Below are 18,390 nucleotides of genomic sequence, written 5' to 3'. Positions count from 1 at the left end.
CATGCAGTTATGAGTTATAATGCTATGTTTAGTCTTTCCTGCCTGATGTAGAGAGTTGGACTGGATGATCAAACCTATCATCTATAATTCTAGGGAAGAGATTTTGACGACCTAGAAACCACAAGAGTAAAGCTTAACTGATTTGTAATATCATTAGTATCCCCCAAACATGCATAGATTTTAATTTATTCATGTATTAATTATTTACCTGCATTACTTTTTATTTTACTATAAATTGTTTTTCTTACAATAACATCAGTTACCATCTGACTCTGTGAATATGTATTTCTGTAGAGAAATTAAATTTAATGTTGTTAGAGGGATTTTTTTTATTTTAAGTTTTGCCCAGACTGAAAATATGAAACTAAATCCATATTTCAGCCTTCTACTTTGCAATGTTTAGAGCTAGGAATCAGACTGAAATTCAGATCTGCATTTATATTCTGGACCCACTCAAAAGTCAGGGGTGTTCACAACTCCCATTGACTTCACTGGGGCCAGTATTTCATCAATGGGGTTTTGGTTGAGCCCCATCCCTATATAGAGAGAGAGTTGGTGGGATACGTCTCTGGACTGGAATATTGATATAGAGAGGTATAGCTTGTTGCGGAAGGACAGGCAGAGTAAAAGGGGAAGAAGTGTTACATTATACATCAAGAGTCTATACACTTGTTCTGAGGTGCAGAAGGAGGTGGGAGGAAGACCAGTTCAGAATTTCTACATAAAGATAAAGGGGGCAAAAAAGAGGGGTGATGTCTTGGTAGAGGTCTACTATAGACTAACAAATCAGGAAGAGGAGGTGGATGAGGCGTTTGTAGAACAAATAACAGGAATATCCAAAACACAAATCTGGTAATAATGTGGACTTTACCCAGACAACTGTTGGCAAAGTAATACAGCAAAACACTGAATTTCCAATAAGTTCTTGAAATCTATTGGGGACAAATTTTTGTTTCAGAACAAAACAGAGGGACAGCCATTTTAGAGTTGATTCTTACCAACAGGGAGGAACTGGTAGCGAATCTGAAGGTGGAAGGCAATATGGGTGAAAATGATCATGAAATGATAGATTTAATAATTATAAGAAAATAAAGGAGTGAGAGAAGCTGAATAAGGACAATGGACTTCAAAAAAGAAGACTTTGACAAACTCAGAGAAATCGTAGTTAAGGTCCCCCCCACAAAAAAAAAAATCTAAGGAAAATAGGAGTTCAGGAGACCTGGCAGTTCCTCAAGGAAACAATATTAAAGGTACAACTACAAACCATGCCAGTGCAAGGAAAATATAGGAAGAATAGGAAGGGGCCAATATGGCTACATTAGGAGCTCTTCAATGACCTGAAAATCCACAAGGAATCCTACAAATAGTGAAAACATGGACAAATTGCTGAGGTAAAGAACAAAATGATAGCACAAGCATGTAGGGACAAAATCAGAAAGGCTAAGGCACAAAATGAGTTACACTAGCAAGGAACATAAAAGGTAATAAGAACAGGTTCTTTAATTACATTAGGATCAAGAGAAAGACAAAGGAAAGTGTAGGTCCTCTACTTAGCAGCAAAGGACAGCCAATAATTGACGACACCAAGAAGGCTGAGGTGTTGAATGTGTATTTTGCTCCATTCCTCATTAAAGGTGACCAGATACTTAACACAATTAATATTAACAACAAGGGGGAAAGGAACACAAGCCAGGGAAAGAGCAGGTTAAAGAATATTTAGATAAGTTAGATGTATTGAAGTTGGCAGAAATTGATTAAGTTGATGAAATTCAAACTAGGGTACTTAAGGAACTAGCTCAAGCAATCTTGGAACTTGAGAACTCCTGGAAGACGGGTGAGGCCCCAGAGGACTGGAGAAGGGAAACATAGTACCTATCTTTAAAAAGGGGAACAAAGAGGACCCAGGGAATTCTAGAACAGTGAGCCTACCTTTGATACCTGGAAAGATACTGGATCGAATTATTAAAAAATCAGTTTGTAAGCACCTAGAGGATAATAGGGTTCTAAGGAATAGCCAGCATGTATTTGTCAAGAATAAATCATGCCAAACTAACCTAATTTCCTTCTTTGACAGGGTTACTGGCCTAGTGGATAGAGGGGAAGCAGCAGACGTGACATATCTTGATTTTAGTAAGGCTTTTAACACAGTGCTACAAGACATTCTCATAAGCAAACTAGAGAAATGTAGTCATGATGAAATTACTATAAGGAGGGTGCTCAACTGGTTGAAAGATAGTATTCAAAGAGTAGTTATCAATGGTTTGCTGTCAAACTGGGAAAGGGTATCTAGTGAGGGCCCGCATAGGTCAGTCCTAGGTCTGGTACTTTTCAATATTTTCATTAATGACTTGGATAATAGAGTAGAGAGTATACTTATAAAATTTGCAGAGGACACCAAGTTGGGTGGGGTTGCAAGCACTTGGGAGGACAGGGTTAGAATTCAAAACAACCTTGAGAAATTGGAGAATTGGTCTGAATTCAACAAAATGAGATTCAATGAAGACAAGTGCAATATAGTGGTCTTAGGAAGGAAAAAAGAAATGCACAACTACAAAATGGGGAATAACTGGTTAGGTGGTAGTACTGCTGAAAAGGATCTGGGAATTATAGTGGATCCCAAACTGAACATGAGTCACAATGTGATCCTGTTGCAAAAACCCGCCAACCCCATTCTGGGGTGTACAGAAGTGCTGTATGTAAGACATGGGAGGTAATTGTACCACTCTCTTTGGCCTTGGAGTACTGTGCCCAATTATGGGTGCCACACTTTAGGGCCAGAGTTCAGAGAGAGAGTTCAGAGGAGAACAACAAAAATCATAAAAGATTTAGAAAACATGACCTCTGCAGAAAAGTTAAAAAAGCTGGGCATGTTTAGTCTTGAGAAAAGAAGACTTGGGCGGGGGGGGGAGGGGGGCACCTTATAACAATCTTCAAATGTGTTAAGGGCTGTTATAAAGAGGATAGGGATCCATTGTTCTCCATGTCCACTGAAGGTAGGACATGACACAATGGACTTAATCTGCAGCAAGGGAGATTTAGGTTATATTGGGGGGAAAAAATCTAATTATAAGGGCAGTTGAGCTCTGGAATGGGCTTCCAAGGGAGGTTGGGGAATCTCCGTCATTGGAGGTTTTACAGAACAGGTTGGACAAACGCCTGTCTGTGTTTACTTGGTCCTGCCTCAGCGCAGGGGGCAGCACTTGCTGAATTTTTGGTCCCTTCCAGCCGTATGTGTCTATGATTTTATATAGATTTTTATATATATATTATTGTATAATTAGATTAAAATGTACATTGAAGTGGCAAAGTTAAGTACTGGAAAGAGAGGAAATGTTGCCTATGCAACATTAATTCAGTCCCTTTGTATTTATGCATTAATTACACGATTGCATATTATTTTTTCACCTACCTCATTCAGATTGAGGCAGACCCCTGCAATAGAAAGTTTTTATCCTGAATGGTTAAAGTTGGCAAAGTTATATGCAAGTGGAGGTAGGGTCTTCCACTGGGAGGTGACAGGAAACCTTAACTATAGGCCAGCTTCCAACTCTGCCTATAATGCCTCACGGAACACTGATCTGCTTCCAGAGACCTTCCACTAAAGCTAGTCTAAAAATGCAGTAGCTGGAAAATTGAAATTTTCCTTTCAAATCAATTCAACAAAACATTAAACTGCATTGCCCTATTGGCACATTTCCTTATGGGAGTTGTAGTTTGAGCCTCCATTCTCTCCTACACACTAGGCTCCTTGGAGCACTACATCACCCATAATGCAAAGCGGATTTCCCTCAGACTGAGCTGTGTGAGGCCTCATGGAAGTCACATGACTTTGGGTGCATCATCTGAGATATAGTCTGGCTAGGGAGCCTGGCCCATAGGGAGAATGGAGACATCAGGATGCCAAACTACAACTTCCACAAGGAAAAACTCAATAATGGGAAAAGGCAATTTAATGTTGAACTGACTTGATATAAAATGTTGTGGGTCAGTCCAATAGACCAAAATAAAACATTTCAATGTCAGCAATGCCAAAATGTTTTGTTTTGATCGAAAATGTCACAGTGAAATGTTTCAGTATTTCCTAATAAAAATTTTGCAGAATTTTCCATTGAACGAAATTTCAACTTTTTCTTCTGATGTGGAATGAAAACAAATATTTAATGTTTTGAATTTTCCATGGGATGAATATTCCAAACGTTGCTCAACTCTACCTTTTACCACTTTCTAGTTGCCTGCAATTCATACAACACTTATTAAGTAATTATATGAACAATTTACTACTGTGTTTAGAACCAGGATCTCTTTTTTTAAAGCAAGAGTTCTGCCAAAGAGCTAAATGTGCAGCTGTTTTAATGAAAGTCAATGCAATTTTCTTTGAAGACAATCTAGACTTTTTTTCCAACTCGTGACCTTCAAAAACAAAAGCTATTGAATTTCAATTTAAATAGCTATTAGTATCTTACCAAAATTCATTGCAGAGGAAGGCGAGGAACGTAAAATAAATGTTTATTTTAAGGATCAGGAGAAAACGATTGGTCTATAGAGAATTCCATTATAGGAGGGAAGGAGGAGGAGAGAGAGAGAGAGAGAGAGGAAAGGACGATGATATGAATGAAGCCAGATGAGCACAGTTTCTAATAAAGTCAGCCAAAACTTTACTAATAGTGAATCACTTCTTAAAAGTGAGATCCATGAGTAAAAAGGGATTATTGAAATTCTCAGTATCAAAGGTATTTCATAAATATTAATCCAGCCTCACTAACACCTTGAGGTTGTCATTTTACAGATTGGTAAACTGAAGCACAAAGAGATTAATACTTACATTTTCAAAAAAGATTCACTAAATTGTGAATCCTCAGTTTTGGGGTACCCAATTTCAGATTCATGGGGTCTGATTTTCAGAAATGCTGAGCACTGCAGCTCCCATTAAACTTCATTTGGAGGTGGGGGTACTCAGCCTGTGGGAAAATCTGGGGATAGAAGTCTCAAGTTGAAATGTGAAGCACCCACAATTAGTGGACACCCTTCAAAAATTTGGAATGTGATTTGCCCAGAGCCACAGGGTGACTAGGTGGCAGAGCTAGAAACACAATCCAATAATCTTCACTTCTGTTTGCTAGACAATATCTCCAACTATTGGATCATCCACCTGGACATGTGCCTTTACGGTTTTAAAATCCTATATTGAACACTTACTCTCTCCTCTAAATAGTCTCTGTGAAAAATTACCTTAATTTATTGTGATGTTTGTGACTAAATGCTTAAATAACAATCTGTTTCAAAGTATTAAAAAAGAAGAAAATCTTCCAAAATTTGAGAAGCCTGAGCCTATCACTCTCATTATGGCAGAATAATTATTTCTCAGTGGTAAAAGATAAGGGATGCTTTTCCTTACATGTCCTAGAATCTTTCAAATGACAACTACTTCCAAGTGGTCTATCTTATTACTAAAGTTTAGGTACCTTGTCGTTCAGCTTCTTCCGTGAAAGAATACCCATCTTTTTCTGCCAGAAAGGGTGGATTGTTTGTGTCTCCTCTTAAACTCCCTCCAAGACCATATAAATCATAAACAGGAGTAGCCTCCTCTTTTATCTTATCTTTTACACACAGTCTAGTTTTCCTTGGTGGTCTTAAATTAGACTCTAAGGAGAGTCTTTATGCTTACTAGAGAGCTTAAAGTTTGCAGCTGGCCCGCTTTACACCGATTTACTATTACTTGAGCAATTAAAATAAAGCAGTGGGTTCACTGTTCTTTTGGGTGGGAAAGTCCCTCTTTGGTCTGACATACTTTCTACTGCTTTTTAGGAGTCCAAAGGGACAGTCCTATGGAAGGTGCCTGCCTTTACATGGTTGAAATCATATGTCCCAGTAATATATTGCAAACATAATTGATCCTTATTCTTCATCTGCCTTTATTTCTGCGCCCAGAGCAGAAATGTTGATTAGGGAAAGAAGTGCGTTTTTTTGAGCCATCAGTAGAAGACATTGCAGTGAGTACTAAAGACACCTTTATGTTTTTCCTGCAAAATGATGACACTGAGAGTCACCCCAACTTTTATTTCTGTTTCTATTAAACAGTCAACCCAGTCTGCCTGTCTGTTATAAGTGTGTCTCTGTTATAAGTGGGGTCTCACTATTTTTTGATTGTCTAATTAAAAGAAGGACTTCTCTGTAAACATTCTCACTAAGATTATGCCAGAGTTCCAGAATTATGTATCTTGTAGTATATAGACTGGAGTCCATTAAGAACTAGAATTTTTTCACCCACAGCTGTTAAATTTGTCATGTTATTTATGCTATTTTCTATTTGAACTAAACAAAATACTGCAAAAACCATGGTAAACATCAATTTTTGTACAATGGCCCCCAGTATCTAGCTGCCATTAAGATAACCATGAACTCGGGTTGAAGTCAAATGAATCAAATGATTGAGGCTGGCACCATGTTGTTTTCTGGACGCTATGAATTAGCGGAGATTTAAATTGAATGAATATGCACTGCATGCTTTTATGCTGACATTTCAAATATTATAGTTTTGCAGATATCATAGAGTTGAAATGTATGTGATTTCTTAAGAAGACACCTCTTGAGGTGAACTATGGGAGCTACTTGATATTACCAATTCAGATGTCAAGTTCAGATTGCTGAGACCAAGTTCCTTACTGATGGTTTGCTTGAATGCTAATAGGTTAGACTCCCACTCATCTGAAGATAAGAAAAGATCCAGATAAATATTGCAGACCAAAGTTCAATCCAATCCCCAAATGACTGACAAATGCCTACATCATTATCACGCCTACCTCTATGTTAAAGATGATTCTTCTCTTTCTTTTGATAAAGTCTGTCCTACTCTGTATTACATTAAAAATTATCTAATTACTGCTCATTTTCCCCTCCAATTTGTTTCCAGCTCTCTGATTCTTTTTTTCTCTCCATGTCCTTTATGGACTTTAAAGCCAGAAAGGACCATCATGATACTCTAGTCTGATCTCCTGCACACTGCAGGCCGCAGAACCTCACCCACCCATTCCTGTAATAGATCCATAACCTCTGGCTGAGTTACTGAAGTCCTCAGATCATGACTTAAAGACTTCAAGTTACAGAGAATCCACTATTTACATTACTTGTTTTATTGGCTTAAACACAAATACATAAAGATAGATTTTCTTACAATAAACATACAATTAATCTGACATATTAACATGTATAAAGTATAATGAACACATAAATAACCATGTAAATAAGAAAATAAAAATGAGACTGAAACAGAGAGAAAGAAATGGTACCAGGAAAGGAAAGGAAAACAGAAAGGTAGACGTTTGAACACATTAGGTCAAACTATTTGGATTCATTTACAGTTCCTCATTTAGTGATTTGCTGATAGCACTGTAATACAAGTGTGATAGAAATGTATTACAATCAGTGCTGACTGTCCTCATATATTGGAAGTCTTCCACTTTTAAGAAAAGGCATGGTTTTCATATTGGCTAGCTCTTTGAGAGCACCATTGTACTGGCTACATGTGTCTAGGCAATGGATTTCTTTGTGGAAAATAATACCATTGACTACTTCCAACGCTCTTGGTAGGAGTTTTTATGAACATTTGGCATGTCAGTTAAACTCCCATCATAGCCAAGAGTAAAGATTACAAAATCCATCTGCAGGCCTGAATCCAGAATTAAATCAAGCTTATCTATGGCTTGCATCCAAAAATAACTCACTGGCTGGCACTCCTACAACATGTGTGATAACATGCCATTCATTTCCCCACACTACCAGCTCTTTGTTGACACATCTTGAGCCCACTTTCTGTATTCTCTTTGGAGACCAGTGTACCCAAAACAGTTTTTTTCCTAAACCTTTTCTGAGATCCAGTGTGGATTTAATCACACTGAGTCCACGCAGTCCCCATTTTTCTTACTGGTCTCTTCAGTGCAGAGCTTCTTCCCCTTTCTCCCCTCACCCACAATTTGTAATTGTGGTCATCTTCTTAAATATCTACTGTATATATGCTAATGTTCTGCATTGCTTTGTACCCATTTTTGCCCAAGTGGCTTACAAGATTTGGTTCACCTGGCAACATTGGTGCAATAAAATCCGGGCCCGGATTACTGCGGTCCTTAAAATCCTAGAGCGTTTCCTTTTATTTATTTATTTTTAGGGAATGGCAGAAGATGGGTGAGTGATGTGTGCGTGCATAGGGGTGTGGGGGATTCTAAACACTGCAGACATTATTATTCTCTTAAACCACACACTGCAGAGAAGCTTAATGTCATCTCACAGGCATTCTTTCAAGATGTCAGAGATTCACAAATCCACAAAAGTTAATAGATGTAAAAAGCCTTCAAAATGCCCTGTAATTTGCTGATTCTTTACAACCATTAGGTGGCTGTCTCAATCATTTGAGTTAGTTTCCCCCACCCCAAATCTCAAAGGTTTCCTTGAAATATATTCAGAGATGTGAAATACAGTCAGATGAACAATTCTAAAGCCAATCATTTTCCAGGTCTGGCACAGGGGTCATCTGCAGATCAATTCTGACATCTTGTCAGCTACACCCTCCACAGACACTTTCATCTTCCAGCCCTCATTTTTGCCCTGGATTTAGCCCTGATAAGAGAAGTAATTTATGAGCCATGTAATACTTAGAGTTTCAGAGGGAATGGTCAATACACAAAGCATTAGCTTGCATAATCTTCTTTCAAAGAACTATAGTAAATCTCAGTTTTGCCATTTACTCTGGCTCCATGCTTCAGAGGCTGCCCTGGCTTCCTCTTTTACTTCCAGGTGTTGTTAATGATCTATAAAATCTGCTCTGGTTTAGATCCTAGCTTCGTGAGAAATTGCCTCTATGGCCATGCACCGTTGTGGCAAATGAGTCTTCTAGTCTGGAGTTGCCTTCCACCAATGATCTGATAGAGCCAGAGTTTGTTAACCTTCGGGGCAAGAGGCTTTTCCTTGAAATAGGTTTGGGTGGGATGAGGTTCTTTTGGGGATAGGTCTCAAATAAGGAGGCATTCATAGTTCTGAATAATACCAATCAATGAATAATTCACTGTCTAAAAATAGCTAATTGGATCATTCCTGAATCAACTGGCACAAAAAGGTGGTGATGTATAGCAGGAGGCAGTAAGAAAGATCAGAACATCAGCCTTCAAACAGTGGGTAAGGTGGTAGCAGCCCAAAAGGGGGTCAGATGCAGCCATTGTTGTGAGAATGGGAGGGAGGGGATTCAGCGAAGCTCGATTTGCATGTGGACGAGTCCAGGGGGAGGATGTTGAGCAGAGTAGGAGGTGGGTCGAGTAAAGTGGGTGTGTCAGGGCATGAGATATTGGCTGGAGGATCATGGCTTTGGAGAAGGTCACAGCTATAAATATACAAAAACTATGCAATTACTTTGCTAATTCATCCCCATGGATCAGCCTTGCTAAATTCATTGCTTCTGCTACCAGACTGGGTCACTTTGTCATTTGTCCCTAACTGCAGTAACAGATCCATTCAAATCTGAATGCCTCAGTTGAATACACAACAATTACCTTGAATTACACATAATTTTATCTTTGTATAAACTGTTTGCAATGTTCTTAATGCAATTGACCAGATCCTGGCCCTGATATAGCATGAAATCACTGAAATACATGCAAAAGAGTGGTGGAGCCAGCCTAGCCAGCTGCATTGTAGAATCCCCAGGTGTCTTAAGATTCCAAAGTTGGCTCTGTGCCACAACTTTCTGGCCTTCCCTGGTACATGCGTCATGCCGGAGCATGGCCAAAGGAGAGGCATGTCAGGAGTGCACTGGCACGCCAATGATCCCCAGCTGCTGGAGAAACCTGTTGGGTGCCTTTGCAGCCAGGCATAAATTAGAACAGCCCTGATTCTGCAACCCCATAGGGAGCTCAATCAGACCCAAGGATCTGGCCTGGTATTTCTGTGTCGCTCATTTAAAGTTATATTACCTGGGACGCATACAAGTTTCTGTACCTAGCCATATTTTTTTTTTTAGCACCTGGCACAGTAGGGCCTCTAGTTGCTACTCTAATAATACAAATAAATAAATACATTAACAACATGGAATTCTTTACAGGCCTTGGTGAAACTCTTCTGGTCCAGTTTGCAGGGGTCATGTGGACCTTTTTCATCGGTTATAATTCATGTGGTTTGACACTCCTCCCATTTAGCCTTATGTTTTGGTTTCAAATAAACCTGAAATCTCAAAACAAAACTGCCAAGTTTAGTCTGAGTTTATGTTAAACCATAAGAAACCCCACCATATTCCACATCAGTCAGTTAAGAAGTGCTTGAAACCACCCAGGTTCAGTGAAAAGTTCACAGAGCTAATGTACGTTTTGGCAAATATGGCTCAAGGTTTGGTCCAAAAATCTGACCATTTTTTCTGGATTTTACATAGCTTTAACCAAAGACTGCCGCGACATCTGTTCATCCTTAAGCAGAATAATTAGGATATTAAGACATTTTTCTCATTTGTATAGAAATTTTCCAATGAAAATGGCTACATAATTCACAATTAAAAGATTTGTACAGCTCCCTTATTCATACAAAAACTTCATTGGCATTCAGTCATACTCATCTGCAAGTTCTCAAATAGTGAATATGAAAAGGGATGTCAAACCCATCCATGGAAATAAAGAAGAGGATTCTTGCCAGTCACCAAAAAGATGGCACTGACAAGATTCCGGAAGGTGCTTGCTCTTTTCCTCACACCTGTGGTTGGCAGTAAAGTCTGGGAAGAAATATCTGTCTCCGCCAAATGTTTAGTGACTGCCCAGAATTTGAGTTACAAACTTGAATTCATGGCTTTGGGTTCTGTCTGCACCTCCCTTCTGCCAAAGTCTGCAAACAGTGTTAAGTGAGCTTCAGGGTGAGAGGTATAGCACTAAAAACACCAATGAAGAGATTTTAACATCTCTTTCAAAACAAAGCACGGATACTCTGTTTAAAGGCAGACAATAAAATATCAGTTTTTCTGCATGCACCACCGTGACACTATTGACGTGAACTCTGACTTTATAGATCATTGTAGCAACCATGGTCCTATGGTTGCACCAGGTCTTGTACAGAGGAGGTCAAGTGGGGTTTCTATAGAAAGGCTGTAGTTTGCTGGTTACGATTATGCTGTCTGTATGTGTGTATCATTTTTTTGTTTTAAGTTATGAATATTGGCTATGTACTTGTATCTCAATGTGTTTGATTCTAAGTAGCCTCAGTGAAGCATTTGGTCAGCTTCTTGAGGAGAGGACTATTCTCAGTAAGTGCCCAATCAAGAAACACTTAACTGACAATGGACATTGGGAACGCCAATCCACATCTGAACTTTCCTGGGAACGTTCAAATTAACGTGTAAACAATGGTGTCGGCCTGCAAAAAGCTGAATCATTCATGGACATGTGACTTGCCCAGGTGGCTACAAACTCCATCTTGTTGCTGTGATTTGGACAGGAGAACAAAAGGGTTTCCGCCCACAAGAGAGAGACTATAAAAGGCCTTGGAAACCCCTCCATTTTGTCTTCATCTGGCTTAACAGGTGGCCTCTCCATCCATAAGAGATGCCTGAAAGAAACTGGAACAAAGGACAGTAACTACAGGGGTGTGAGTGATTGCTAGACCCAGACTAGGAAGGAGTTCAGTCTGTGAAAGAAGCTTACTGGGACACCTCTAAGGGTGAGATTTACCTGTATGCGGTTTCTTAATGTATTAGACTTAGAGTTGCATGTTTTGTTTCATTTTGCTTGGTAACTTACTTTGTTCTGTCTATTATTACTTTGAACCACTTAAATCCTACTTTTTATACTTAATAAAATCACTTTTTTTTGTATTATTGAACCCAGAGTAAGTAAGTAATATCTGGGGGGGCAAACAGCTGTGCATATCTCTCTATCAGTGTTATAGAGGGTGGACAATTTATGAGTTTACCCTGTATAAGCTTTATACAGAGTAAAATGGATTTATTAGGGGTTTGGATCCCATTGGATAATCTAACGCATTTCCTTGCTTTACTTACAGTTTTTGTAATCTTAGATGCTTATTTCAGGTAGGGTTTTAGGAAAGGTTTTTTTCCTGCCTGGTCCCTCTTTCTGTCCGAAGAGAGCCCAACAAAGAGAGAAAAAAAGAAAAAAAAAAACAACAACCTCCCCCCACAGATTTGAAAGGATCTTCTTCCCTTATTAGTCCTTTTGGTCAGGTGCCAACCAGGTTTTTTGAGCTTTTTAACCCCTTATAGGTAAAGGAGGGATTTTATGCTACCCTTAGCTGTATGTTTATGACAGAGGTAGTCTCAGCACACCAGGTGACAGTCCCAAGGGGGTCTTTGTGACCGAACTGGTCATAACCACACCACCTTATTTGTATTACACTAGTGTCTCCTGTCCCTAACTGAGATCAGGATTGTCCCAGACATTGTACAAACAAACAGTAAGAGAGAGTTTCAGTAAGAATTTCATAAAACTGCAAGGAACAGAAATAAAATATACAGAAACTGAGTGCTTACGCTAAGCTTTCCAAAGCCATGCAAGAGATTTAACCACATATCATCCATTAATTTTAATATCTTTAATTTTAAAGCTATTTTGCCTCCAGCACCTCTTTTAAAATCTCATCCCTAAATTTTAATCCTGAGGTGAAAGTCAAAGAAGATACAGTGGCTACTCCTGGGGGAATTCTGTGCCAACAAATTAAAAATTCTGCATCAAAAAATAAAAAATTCTGTGCACAATATTTTAAAATTCCACAAAATTCTGCATATTTTATTTGTCAAAATAATGCAATATAATCACTCTGGTTTCAATTATGTCAGTAATTTATTTAAACTACAATACAGTGGATAGAGAATGGGAGTGGAGAGCAAACCCTCTTGCCTAATAGTAATGTAGCTAGGTTTGACCCTTTATTTCGAGTTATTAGTCAACAAATATATGCAGCCAAATGCTCAGGGTTACAACACAGGTAACTGAAGAGCAAGTGAGGGCAGGGGAATCAAACTCCCAATTTATATTGGCTACTGACCATCTCCAGAAAGGTCAGTAGCAAACAGCTCACTGAGTACATTTTGATAAGAAATATTTTCAGTCCAAAAATGTAGACCAGTTCTAATCACTAAAGCAGTAAAAGCATTTATAGAGCCATGCTGTCTTTTACACCACTCTGGCAATGTAAAGGGTCCTTAAAACTTTTACACATATTTTATACTCCTGAGGGAATTCACAAAGACAGTGGGAATAATTCAGTAAGCAGGCAGGCTGCTACATTCTGCTCTGCCTGAGGGGACAGAGCCTACCCCATACCTACCTCCTCAGAAACACCCCGAAGCCCTACCCCTCCACACTGAGCATGCTGCAAAAGCGAGTGAGAGGGACAGAGTCTCTCTCTCACACATTCACCCCCCTCCCGGTGGTGATTTACATCTCTACTGGCTGCTCCAGGTGCCCAAACCAGCCTGCCTGTGCTGCCAGGGTAGGGCAGATGACCACTCTTGAGCTTCTCTTTGCTTCTCTGCCAGAAGTAATTTTTCTGTGAGGAAGCAAAGAAATCTGCGGGGGACATGAATTCTGTACATGCACAGTGACTCAGAATTCCCACAGGACTAAGTGGCACTATTAACACATTTTCCAGTCTCAGAAAGTTTCCTAAAGAACAATGTATTAATCAATATTCACACATACAAAAGTTTAAATTTTCAGCTACATAGAAATTACTATACTGGATCAGATCCAAGGTCCATCTAGTCTCCAGCAGTGGCCAGAGGAAGAGCCCTGTAATAGTTTGATGTGGGATAATCTCTCCCCCACATTATGCTTCATCCTGGTCTCTAATAGAGATTGTCTTAAGCTTTGACACATGAGGTTTTATATCCCTTCTAAATTTTTGTTATCATTTATTATGATAGCTCTGGTTATTCTTGATAGTCATATAAATACCCAATCCCTTTGTTAATCTTGTGAAGTTCTTGCTCTCAACAGCTTCTTGGGGCAATGAGCATCACAGTTCAACTACATGCTCTTTGAAAAGTATATCCTTTTATTAGTTTAGAATTTCCCAGCTCCTTAATTTCATTCATTGTCCTTGTTCTTGTGTTATGAGACAGGGAGAACAGAAGCTCTAGAGCATTTATTATTTTATGTACTTTCATCACGTCCTGTCTTAGTCATCTAGTTTCCTTTCGATTTCTCTTTATATAAAAGTTTTACCATACCTTTGATCATTTTCATCACTTTTCTCCAAATCCCTTCTAGTTCTGCAATATCCTTTTTTGAGATGGGGTGACCTGTACTGCACACAGTCGGCCTGATGAGACTGCACCATTGATTTACAGAAAGGCATTATGTTTTCCATATTATTCACCATCCCATTCCTTCTGCATCCTAGTACCATGTTTGCCTTTTTGCCTCCAGCTGCACGTTCAGCCAAGGTCTTTGTTAAGATGTCTAAAGTGATACCCAGGTTCCTTTCTCAAAGGTGTATGACTAGTTTGAATGTTTCCTTCCAATGTGCATTACTTTGCATTTATTGACATTGAATTTCATTTGCCATCATGTTGCCCATTCATCTTGCTTGTTTAGATCTCTATGAAGTTCCTCGTATTCTTGTCTGGCCCTGACTAACCTAAATAAATAACTTTGTGTCATCTTCAAAATTTTGCCACCTCACTACTCGCCCCATTTCCAGAAGATCAATAAATATATTAAACAACATGGGACCTAGTACAGAACCTTTAAGCACCCCCACTGTTAACATTTTGCCATGATAAAAACTGACCATTTAATCCTACTCTTTGCTTTTGTCTGTAAGCTAGTTTTTGCTCCATGGCAATACTTTGCCTCTCACCCCATGACTACTTAGTTTCTTTAAAAAAAAAACAAAAAACAAGGAGTACTTGTGGGCTATTATCAGCAGGAGGAAAATAAACTTTTGTAGTGATATCACTAAAGTTTTTTTTTCTCCTGCTGATAATAGCCCACCTTAATTGATATGCCTCGTTAGAGTTGATATGGCAACCCCTATCTTTTCATGTTCTCTCTGTGTGTGAGTACAGTAGGAAGATACAGTAGGAAGATATATATATATATATATATATATATATATCTTCCTACTGTATTTTCCACTCCATGCATCTGATGAAGTGGGTTTTAGCCCACGAAAGCTTATGCCCAAATAAATGTGTTAGTCTCTAAGGTGCCACAAGTACTCCTCATTCTTTTTTGCTGATACAGACCAACACAGCTACCACTGAAACCTGTTAGTTTCTTTAGTAGCCTCTTGTGTAGGACCTTATCAAAGACCTTTGCAAAGTCTACAACAACACTACAAACAATTTATTTAGATGTGTTGGTCCCAGGATAGGAGAGAGACAAGGTGGATGAAGAAGAGCTCTGTGGAGCTTGAAAGCTTGTCTCTCTCACCAACAAAAGTTGGTACAATAAAAGATATTACCTCACCCACATAAATAAATTATGTCAACCTCTTCTCCTCTGTTCACCATTTTACAATACATTCAAAGAATTCTAAGCAATTTGTGGGTCACAACTTTCTTTTGCAGAAACCATGCCGGTTAAACCCTGTTTTATAATGATTTTCCAGGTGTGTTGTTGTTTTGTTTGTAATTATTATTTCAACTATTTTCCTAGCTTCAGATGTAAGGCTTACCAGTTTATAATTCCCTGGATCACATCTGGAGCCTTCTTAAGCCATTTTCAGATTTTTTTCTTCTTGCTTTTACTTTTATTGTACATCCTTGTGTGCCCCTTCTTTTCCTTTTCGTTGTTCCGTCTTCATTCTATTGCTTCAGCTACGAGTTGCTCCATCTCTTCCCTTTCATGCTCCATTTATGATTTCTCTGCTCTCTCCCTCTTTCTCCATGTTTATCAGTTTCCCCTTTTCTCCCTCTATTCTCTTAATCTTCCTCTATCTCTCATTCCTTCTTAAGTCTCTCCCTTTCCCCACTCACTACCCCCCTTCATTCCTTTATCTCTGTGCCCCACTCCCAAACTCCTCCCCTGTTTCTTTCTTGACTTCCTTAGTCAGTCTCCTAATAACACTCCTCTAGTCTATTCTATCTCTAATGTCTTTCCATTCATGTTACCACTCATTTATACCCACACTTTGCCACACAACACACACACACTTTGCAAGATATATACCTCCACACTCCACCAGGCATGCATATGTGCTTATATGTGCCTACTCTGCCATACATTCTCTCTCACACACACACACACACACACACACACACAAACTCTGCAAACAAGGGCCATCTACAATATTCTCCCTCTAAGCCAGGGGATAAGGGCCCATGATTTCCAACCCCAAATCAAGGAAGATGACCTAATATTCTGTCATCTGCCCAACTGAGGTGTAGTGCACCCTCAGGTATCTTCTTCCTTCACCCCAAGTAGAGGGGAGTGACTTTTCTCCTTCCTATTGAACTACCTCCCTACCCCACCCCCAACAAGGGGGGAGGAACAATGTTTTTCTCTACCCCAATCTGTGTTGGGCTGAAACTGAGCTGGGAGGGGACATATGGACTAGAAGTAGCTGCAGTATGAGCCAACTGGCAGGAAAGGAGTATTGAAGGACCTCACCCAGGGTATGTCCACACTGCAATCAGAGGTGTGATTACAGAACATGTAGATGTACCAAGCTAGCTCTGGTAACAATAGCAGTGAAGGTGCGGCAAAACGGACTTCCATACAGACTGATTACCTAAGTATGTACTCAGGTCCAAGGCGGTCTTGCACAACCCAGTGCCGCCATACATGCTGTCACAGCTTTGCTGCTATTGGTTCCCGAGCTAGCCAGATGAAAGCTAGCTCAGATATGTCTACATATGCTACAATCACACCTCTGATTGCAGGGTAGGCATGGCCCCAGAGTGAGCAGGATGGAATGGAGCTGGTTGGCCAGCTTGGCGGGAGAAAGAGACGTCCAGCTCAGTAGTGAGCATTGGGCTTAGATCAGTGGCTTTTAACCTTTCCAGACTACTGTACCCCTTTCAGGAGTCTGATTTGTCTAGCGTACCCCCATGTTTCACCTCACTTAAAAACTACTTACTTACAAAATCAAGCATAAAAATACAGAAGAGTCATAGCACACTATTACTGAAAAATTGCTTACTTTCTCATATTTACTATATCATTATAAAAATCAATTGGAATATAAATATTGTACTTACATTTCAGAGTATAGTATATATAGAGCAGTGTAAACAAGTCATTGTCGGTATGGAATTATAGCTTGTACTGACTTTACTAGTGCTTTTTACGTAGCCTGTTGTAAAACTGGGCAAATATCTAGCTGAGCTGATGTACCCCTTGGAAGATCTCTGCATATCCCCAGGGGTATGTGTACCCCTGGTTGAGAACCACTGGCTTAGATAAACTGTCTGTTTACATTAGGGTAGGGAGACCTGGTTAGCATTTGCCAGTCATACTGTCCATTTAGATCTACCTTTGCTAAATAACATGTCATCTGCAAAAGTTCCACCTCACTACTCACCTCTTTCCCGCGATCCTTAATTACTATGTCAAAAACACTGGTCTTTGTGGCATCCCACTGTTAACTTTTTGCCATCCATTCTTACTGTCTCTCTTACACATTTCTGATCCACTGTCTAACCATGGCCACAAAGTCTCATGAGGGACTTTAAATTATGACTTCAGATAAATTTTGACAGCTAGTGGTTCTTTAGTCACTGTTTTGTTGACATACACAAAGAATTCTAGCAGACTAGAGAGGCATGTTTTTTTCCTTACAGAAGCCATCCAGACATATCTTAATAATATCACATTACCCTAAAATCATTAGTATTACCCTTGAAAAGAAGTAGGTTTTTAAAAGTGCAGTTTTCAGCTGTGCTGAACAGAAAAAACTATGGCAATTAGCAAAGAACAAAGCAAAATGACAAACCAAAAGCTGCTCAAAACTGGAGATTTAAGGTCTCATACCTTTTCCCAGTCTTCAACTACTAGGAGCAAAATTACACAGGGCTAGAAGCACTTTCACCAAAGACTAAACACTGATGGTCCAGTCCAGCAAAAGCATTTGAGCATGTGTTTATCTTTAAGAACATGAGTTATCTCATTGACATCATCAAGACTATTCACACGCTTAAAGTCAAGCACATGCTTAAAATGCTTTGGTGAATCAAGGCCTGAGAGCATAAACACACAGCTCTTTTTCAGTGCAGCACTTATTGTACTTGGCACATATATGTTTCTAGAAAATCTGTATTGAGCAACAGCACCTGACTACTTGCCATGGCAGAGGGTGGGGAGGGTTGATAAATTGGGAACCCTCAGGGCTTTATCAGTTGGGCTTCTGAATGCTGCAGCTGCCCCTATGTGCACTATTACCATTAATTTCTTAATTCAAGCCCCAAGT

General features: G+C 39.4%; 1 protein-coding gene across 2 annotated transcripts in view; it reads right to left on the bottom strand.

The window, feature by feature from the left end:
* Positions 1–18,390, bottom strand: part of WNT7B (Wnt family member 7B) — a 128,162-nt gene that overhangs the window by 38,709 nt on the left and 71,063 nt on the right. The gene's annotated exons all lie outside the window — the stretch shown is intronic.

This window comes from Eretmochelys imbricata, chromosome 1 (assembly GCF_965152235.1).
Source record: "Eretmochelys imbricata isolate rEreImb1 chromosome 1, rEreImb1.hap1, whole genome shotgun sequence".
Classification (NCBI taxonomy): Eukaryota; Metazoa; Chordata; order Testudines; family Cheloniidae; genus Eretmochelys; species Eretmochelys imbricata.
This window is presented reverse-complemented; position numbering and strand designations above follow the sequence as displayed.